The 8949-nt window shown below is 42.8% G+C and overlaps 1 long non-coding RNA gene across 1 annotated transcript in view; it reads right to left on the bottom strand.

The window, feature by feature from the left end:
- Window positions 1-7250, bottom strand: part of LOC142208928 (uncharacterized) — a 24380-nt gene extending 17130 nt beyond the window's left edge. Inside the window, exon 1 of the long non-coding RNA XR_012716919.1 lies at window positions 6701-7250. This is a non-coding gene — a long non-coding RNA (uncharacterized LOC142208928). The remainder of the gene's footprint in view (window positions 1-6700) is intronic.
- Window positions 7251-8949: the final 1699 nt, after the last annotated feature.

Below are 8949 nucleotides of genomic sequence, written 5' to 3' on the forward strand. Positions count from 1 at the left end.
TTTCAGGTAGAGACTTTGGTGCAGATGTGACCATAGCCTTAGTTTTATCACTCTGGTCACTTTGATCATAGCAATACTATATCTGTGTATTTTTTTATTTTTTTTTACAAAATAACTTGTTATGGAATAGTTTTTATTTTTTTCATGAATGTAAATTTTTTTGTTTTGTTTCACTACGTGTAAATTGATTTTCATGCCCCATTAGGACACATCACTATGCCATTGTTTGTATACCGAAGTATTATAGTCAGCGAGTATGGAAGATTACGGGCCATTATGCTGTACACTGCCACAGGCTAGTAAGCCTAAAGCCATGGCAGGATTGGAAGGAGCCCCCTACTGTTAAACTTTTTAGACATCAAGGCATCTAAGGGGTATTCTGGGCTAAAGATATTAAGGATAGGTCATTTATGAGAATGATAATCCTGGTAATCACACTGATCGTCTGAATTAGCCCGGGTTCACACTGGGTTTTTTGGACCGGATTTTGACGCAGAGGTCGCCTCAGTATCTGGTCCAAAAAACGGCTAGCCGTGATTGGATGTTGGTGAAGAGCATACAGCATCCAGTCACGGCATCCCGCTCTGGATTAGGCCCAAATAAATGGGCCTAGTCGGGAGGGAGTGTTGCTCCGTGGACTGATTCAGCCGTGGAATCCGCATCAAGAAAGGGCATGTCGCTTTTTTTCCGTGAGCCATTTTTTCCCATTGAATTCAATGGGAGACGGTTTTCTGAGGCGGATTCTGCGTCAAAATCTGGACCAAAAAACCCTATGTGAACCTGGTTTTAGGGTCATTGCAGCTTAGCTCCCATTCAGGTGAACTACACAGAGAACAACGCTGTCTGCTTCCTGCTCCATTCTCTGTGCATTAGTTGCTGAGAACAGCTGATTTATGGGGATGCTAAGTGTCCGACCTCCACCGATCTGGTATTTACGACCTATCCTTAGGACACATCATTAATAGTTTTAGCCCCGAAAACCTCTTTAAGGCTAAGGCCCCACGGGCTGTATCCGCAGCACTAAAGCGCTGTGGGAAGAACCGCTGCGTGATCGCATTGCGGTTCTTTCTGCAGCGCTTTTAAGAGAAAGTTCACAGAGTTTTCCTCTGCGGACTTTCTCTTAACATTATATCTATGGGAAAGCCGCGGGCGTTTCCGTAGATATATTTGACATGCTGTGATTTGCAAAGCCGCAATGGCTTTGCAAATCGCAGCGTGTCTGTGCTGCAATCTTTTCCGCAAAGTGTGGATGGGATTCCCACTTTGCCTGCACTGTACAACGCCGCGATTTTTCCGGCAGCGTCTCTGCTGCGGGCAAATCTCGGCATTTCCGGTCCGTGGGGCCCTGGCCTAAATAGTCGAGATTCGTGTTAACAATAATCTGAGCCATGACAGTTTGAGAGCTACTACTCCCATGGTGGTCGTGCAGACCCCACGTCTGAGTGTGTGCGATCACCATGACACATTTGGACATCAAAGTTCTCCAATTCCCCGGCACCTTAATGTACAATTACACAAAGGGGTTGTGGACAATAGCAGTATACTGAATATTCCACACACACAGTGTTTATTTCCCCCATACACAGCACACTGTGAAACACTGGCATAAAAACTCATAGTAAATACATGGTGCTGGAAAAAAAATAGTGTGTGAAGGAGACTTAAGGGTCTATCAGTGAATCTTGAGAACCAAAAGTAGAAACTTCCACCACAGCCGCAGCAGACATGCAAAACAAACCCGGAAAAAAAAGTTTCTGCTTCACTTCGAGAACATCGCTGCCCCCTCCTGCTGTGCGTGAGAAACATTCATCCAAGTCATTAGAAATCTAAGGCTAGATTCACACACAGCCGTTAAAACTTCACTGAACATTAGCCACCTACATTTTTGCTGCACTTTTCTATCTGGTCACAGTTTTTAGAGATGAATAATAATAATAAAAAATATTTATATAGCGCCAATATATTCCACAGCGCTGTACAACCTATTTATCAGCAAAATATGCAGTTTTAACTGCACTGTTTGAACAGGCCCCAAGAATTTAAACTCACCGGGATAGATTTATTACACCTTGTATGAGATTTTCACTGTACAAGGTGTAAAAAGTCACAAATTATGTGCAAAACAATTGCGATTTTTTTTTTTAAATATAAAATGGGTTTTCTGGAATTTAAAATTGGACACATCCATAGAATACGTCATCAACAATTCAATAGTTCAATGGGGAGGTCTGAAACCTACCCCCCCCCCCAAAAAAAAAAGATGAGGTGACTGCAGTAGTAGTGCACCAGTGAGGTCAAGTTCACTAGTCACATGGCCTGTTTGACATCCCTATACACAGGACAAGAGAAGTCTCTGATCACTGAAAGTTCCCCTAAGGTCTCCTCTGAATGGAGCATAGGTCAAACACAAGAAGGCCTTAGGGGGACCCCACGATCGGACCACCAGCGATTGCACACTTATCCCTGCCATGTGGATTAGGAATAAGAATCCATAACAGGACAACTCCTTACAGCAACAGTCAGTGAGAGACATGAACAGCTCAATGCAAAAGCAAGGGAAAGAGAAAAAAAATGTAGGAAAACACAGAAAGGATCCAAAATACCAATAGAAAATCAAAAGTAGTCTGAAAGTTTAGCTACACTTCAAGTTACCAAAGCTGAGCTGTTATACAACATATAAAGTACTGTGCTTGGTACTGAGTGATGCGGCCACAGCGCTCATCTGGACATTATGGTCTCTTAGGGTCCAATCACACGGAGGAAAATAGTGAGGAATTTGGGGTGGAATTTTCCATGCTGAAAAAAAAAAAAAAAAAAGCGCTGAAATTCCTCACCATTTTCCTTCATGTGAATGCAGCCTCAGGGTCCATTCACACGGAAGAAAATGGTTCTTTATTTGGCGCTGCTGAGAAAAAAAAGCCTCCCATTGATTTCAATGGGTTCTGCTAGCTTTTTTTCTTCCACTAGCGGCACCCATTGAAGTCAATGGGAGGCTTTTTTTTTTTCAGCACTAAAAATTCAGCACCAAACAAAGCGCCATTTCCCTCCGTTTGAATGGACCCTAAGGGCTAGTTCACACGTAAAAACCGCCTGGCTTATTTTGGTCCCGAAAAAAACTGCTTCCTAATTAGGAAGCCGTTTTTTTGACCTTGAGGCGTTGTTGTTTTTTTTTTCGAGCGTTTTCTGGGGCAGTTTTTTGGTAAAAACTGCTCCAGAAAACGCCAGGCGGATTTCCCCTCCCCTAAAGTGAATGGACTGTAAAAAAAAACCAAAAAAAAAAAACCGCTAGGTGTCTTCGGTTGCTTCTATTGCTTTCCTCAGGCGGAATCCGCCTGAAGAAAGGTCATGTCTCTTCTTATTTCTACTAGCAGAAAAAAAAAAAAAAGCTAGCAGTCTCCATAGACCACCATTGTATGGAGGCAGATTTTGAGGTGAAATCTGCTGTCAAAATCTGCCTCATTGCTCCCATGTGAACTAGCCCATGACAGATACTAGTATCAGAAATCCATCACAGGCACCTGTTTGTCACATGTTCCAGAAGCTTTCATAAGACATACAATAAATTAATAGGATTGGAAAAAAAAAAATCAAAATGTGCCCAAAACTGGCATACAGGTTGTGCACCATATCATGCACTTTTTATTCTTAAATAGACAGTTTAAGCATCTGGAGAAAACAGCGTGGATACAGGTCCAAAAATACACCAGATTAAAGGGTATATCTAGCCGGAAAAAAACAAAACAACCTCTTAGGCTAAGGCCCCTCGTTGTCACACACATCCAAAAAGTGTTAGTGGAAAAACCACAGTGAAAAGGCATCACGGTTCTTCCCAAAGTGATTTTCACAATAAATTGGCAGACTTTTTCCTTTGCAGAACTTCTACTTCGATTATACCTATAGGGATACAGCCAGCATTTCCGTAGGTATAATTGACATGCTGCGATTTACAAAAAAGTTAAAATTTTTGATACCACAGCATGTCCGCTAAAGATATTTTTCTGCGATGTGTAGATGGGATTAACCAGGGACTGCGAAACATTGCTTTTTTTTCCCCGCTAATTGACGCCCCCTTACAGTAGGTTTACACAACTGATGGAAGTTTGTTATGATAAAGTCCTTTTTTTAAAAAAAAAAAAAAAAAAGGGGGGGGGTATTTATTTCTGAGGTCCATTATACAGATCCGCAAAAAAAAAAAGAAAAAGAAAACAGACAAAACTTCATCCATTAATGGAAATGACAGCCTGGTTTTTGTTTTTCTTTTGTTCTTCATGAGACATAAAATATTGGATGATGGAAAGTTCCCATCCATACGTACGTTAGACGTAAATGTTAAACAATAAAATAAATAGTAATGTACACTTCGCACCCATCACAAGTCCATTATTTTGAACGGAGCAAAAAGTCCTGCAGCCCATGTTATGATCCTGCATCCGTTTCGAATAGCACGCACCCATAGGAATGAATGGAAGCGGCCATTCATACGTCCATTCATTCCTATGGGTGCGTGCTATTTGAAACGGCCTTTTCGATTAGTACTCGCTCATCTCTATCAAAAGAATATAGTGGATAAGACTCCATAAGTAACAAAGCAGGAGCTGTGGAGGACCAATAAAGTATCACTTACAACAAATTTTGAGTGATAAACCCCTCAAAATATTGGTGCAAAGTAACAAATTAAAGTCTAAGGGTAAGTTCACATGGAGTTTTTGCAGGCTGAAAAGAATCTGCTTCAGGAATTAGGAATTCAGGAATTAATTTTCTGACGCATTTTTTTTTTTTTTTTACATGATGAGGTTTTTGGAGCTTTTTTTTTTTTTTTGTTTGCTCCAGCACACTGTATGGACCTGGAAACTTTCCTTTAAAAACAAATGCTTGCAAATAAAATACAAACACATAAAAAAAAAATAAAAAAAATAAAAATAAAAAAAAATGGGTTTTTCAAAGTGGAATCCGCCTGGAAGGTAGGTCATAAAAAATTGCTACTGAAAGCAATTGAAATGAAAGGGAGGGTTTTTTTTGAGGCGGACTGTACCTTAAAATCAACCTGCAAAGAACTCCGTGTGAGCATACCCTAAGGCTCTGTTCCCACAGAGTAACACGGCGCTCATTTAGACACGTATACACGTATCAGAGCGCGGTGCTTCAAAACAGATCCCATTGATTTCAATGGGTGCCGACTTACGTGCGTAACACATTGAAATCAATGGGATCTGTTTTGAAGCGCCGCACCCCGATGTGTCTAAATGAGCGGCGCGTTACTCCGTGAGAACGGAGCCCCAGACTGCGTTCACACTGAGTTTTTTGGTCAGGAAACTGACTAAAATTCCTCCTCAGCATACAGTCCTACGGTGAGGCGTTTTTAGGAGTAGAAACTTTAGTCAGATTCCTGACCAAAAAACTCTGTGTGAACGCAGCCTAAGGCTTAGTTCACATGTAAATAATTTTGGCACCGGAAAAAAACGCTTCCAAATTAGGAAGCGTTTTTTTGACCTTGGCATGCTTTTTGTGGTACGTTTTTTTGTTAAAAAAAAAAAACCGCTTCCAGGCGGTTTTCCCATCCTTTTAGAGAACGGGACGCAAAAAATGCGTCGCCTGATGAAAGGTCATGTCGCTTCTTTTTCTCTGCTAGCAGATTTACATAGACTAACATTGTATGGAGGAGGATTATGACGTGGATTTTGCTGTCAAAATCCTCCTCCATGTCCCCGTGTGAACTAGCCCTTATAGATCTAGTAACATACTCCAACTCGCGTTTCATAAAACACCTTGAGAATCACCGTCACTGTATCTGCCCGTTTTATCTAGTTTTAGGTATAGACATTATTAATAAGACTCCCACATTTTTAATAAAATATAAAAAAAGAAAAACTGTGCGCTGGCGTAATGTGTAGACACACGGGGAAGGAAAAAGAGTCAGCCCTCCGGCCTAAGCGCAGCTCTCTCCCCTTATAGTCTATGACAATATGGCTTCATGCACACTACAGATAAGAGTACGTCCCTATACGTTACGGAGGGCCCATACACACAGCCATAGTGTTTGCGGTTGCGTCCGTGGTGAACTGAAGAACCGCAGACTATGGCGCACGACCTGTCCAATACAATTCATTTTCAACATCTGGGTCAGTGAAAACCAAGGATGACACTCGGATACCAATCCAGTCATGTACATGTAGTCTAGGGATATATTCACACATAGCTGTTGCAAAGTGGTAAAAACTGCAGGCATCCTGTATAAACCTCAGCCACATTGCAATCTGCATCAAAACAGCAATGTATGAATACGCCCTAACTAACCAAGTCACAATAAGGGTACGTTCAGATGTCACGGTTCTGCAGTAAAAGCCGCAGCACTATCTGAACACAGCCCTACTGCTTACATGCAATACATTAACCCCCGATGTATCACCATCCTGCAGCTCTTTAGGTATATTATTCACACAGTACAGTATTGCTGCAGTTTTTAGTAAGCCCCTTTGTTCCAGACCAGAGAACCCGCACCATGTGAATAAACTCCTAGTCTGCAGCTGACAGGGCATGCTGGGAGTAGTAGTTTCAGACCAATGGGTTACCGACTATTGAGGACAAATAACGTATACATGTGGTATTTACATATTTTTCTGTCAAAACCAGCCCCTTTGTGTTTCCTAACAATAAGACAAGACACCACAGCTTCGTTGTCCCATTGTGACAAAGAAATCACCTCACAGAGCCATGACAGTACAGCCCAGCATGACCTCTGGATACAGGGTGGACCGGAGACCCTCACACACCGCTTACACAGGCTGAGTCTCTGTGGAACTACTGCTCTCAGCAACCCTGAAAAAGTGCGGGAGAGCGCCAAGATGACCAGCGCTGCTCTGCGCATGCGTCGCCCGCACAATACACGAAATGGCGGCCGTGCTCCGCTCCAGGATCACAAAATGGCGGCGAGAATAATCCAGACACAGTGAAGCGACATCAGGCAAATAGATCCTACACAAGAAGGCTGCGAGGAACAGACTGCGTATATCCGTACAGAGAAGCGGTTATATCCCAGGATTATTATCGTATAGCTCCACAGCCGCCCTTATTCCGTGACACCATTCTACATCAGGGGCCTCCTCATTATAACACACACCAGACTCCTCAACATCGACATTTTATTAATAATCCATTGAGTACATCCCGATCCCGTAGCCGCTGAAATCTCCGCTCTCCCAGTCGCTGCCTCCGCTATTCCAGAAGCTTCCACCGACCCATCCCTCCCCCAGCTTGACTCAGCACAGCGCGCATGCGCAGGGCGAATCCGCAGCGCTCTTTGCCGCAGAGACGAGCATGCGCAGTATTACCTAGAGAGAGGCGTTCTGCGCAGGTGTACTCAGTTACTATGCACTGTGATGGAGTGGGGGGGGATGGGCGCGTGAAATGGATCTGGGCATGCGCAGTACATTTCTACTGCCGGTAATTGGTTGCTAGGCACAAAGCCATAGCTTTAGGCTCGTCAATGTCAGGGCGTCTGTCATCAAAAGTGAAATATTCCTTATTGTAGATGTGTGGTAAAGCCGTGTATGTGGAATGACGCACAGCAGAGTGAACGCTAGCACTACACCGAAATTTGGGCTACGTGATGTTACTAAAATGTCCCTAATAGACCGTGACTACAGTCATTCAGATTTTTGGCGACATTGCGTTTCAGTCAGGTTAAATTGCGTAGCGCAACGTGACCACATTCATTATCCATAGCTGCGATTTTGCATTGCTTGTTGCTCATGCCGCCATGTGGTCCTGGCCTATGAACGTCACTATAGGTTGTATTACTTGGCAATATTTATTAATAAAAGTTGGCAACTAAACCAGATGCAGACAAAATCGTTTCATAAGGCAACACAACTCTATAACGTACAACTTACAGATGTTGTCCTTGGCAGGATTTGAACCCAGGACCTCCAATGCTGCAAGGCTATAGGGCTAACCACTGAGCCACCATATTGGGTAATAATGCCAACGTATACCGCCAACACAGGCAAGATGTGAATGGAGCTGAAATGGTACGAAAAATATGTGAACAGAACCTGAAAGGGTGCAAAATACAAGATGTGAACGAGCCTAAATGGTGCAAAATACAAGATGTGAACGAGCCTAAATGGTGCAAAATACAAGATGTGAACAGAACCTAAATGGTGCAAAATACAAGATGTGAACAGAACCTAAATGGTGCAAAATACAAGATGTGAACAGATTCTAAATGGTGCAAAATACAAGATGTGAACAGAGTCTAAACAGTGCAAAATACAAGATGTGAACAGAGACTAAATTGTGCAAAATACAAGATGTGAACAGAGACTAAACGGTGTAATATCCTAATGGCAAATTAATAAAGGGCTAAACCCAGAAAACCACCTAGAATCCATCCTTCACACACAATAGGGGCACTTATTATGGTTATCTGTGATAGGTGATCATACTGTGCATTCTCCATCTATGTAATACCAACAATATGGACACTTCAGTCTGAACATATACACGTAAGGGCTCATTCACATCTGCTCCCGGAACTGAGCAGGAGATGGAAACCTGCAGGACTCTTTCATACCCATTCATTTGAATGGGTTTGAAAGATGTCTGGCTGTGAGCGCGGGTGAGCATTTTATGCTTTCCACCGCAAAACTGATTTTTTTAAAGCGGACACAGAGTCGGACATGCAGTACTCTGTGTCCGGTTAAAAAAAAACGGTTTTGCAGCGGAGAGCATAAAACGCTCATGGCCGGACCCGGTCTGACAGCTTTCCGTCTTCTGCATGCAGAAGACGGAAAGCTTAGAACGGACTCCGGGTGCTAGTGTGAACCTAGCGTAAGACTAATGTTGACCAAACTTGCCCAATGTGTATACGAGTGTCCTGACTATCCCCCAGCAGTAAATGTCAGAGGAAAGAAGGGTCGGGTTGTTGGATTTCAACATGCCCAATCTATT

The sequence above is a fragment of the Leptodactylus fuscus genome, chromosome 6 (assembly GCF_031893055.1).
Source record: "Leptodactylus fuscus isolate aLepFus1 chromosome 6, aLepFus1.hap2, whole genome shotgun sequence".
In the NCBI taxonomy this organism is placed as follows: domain Eukaryota; kingdom Metazoa; phylum Chordata; class Amphibia; order Anura; family Leptodactylidae; genus Leptodactylus; species Leptodactylus fuscus.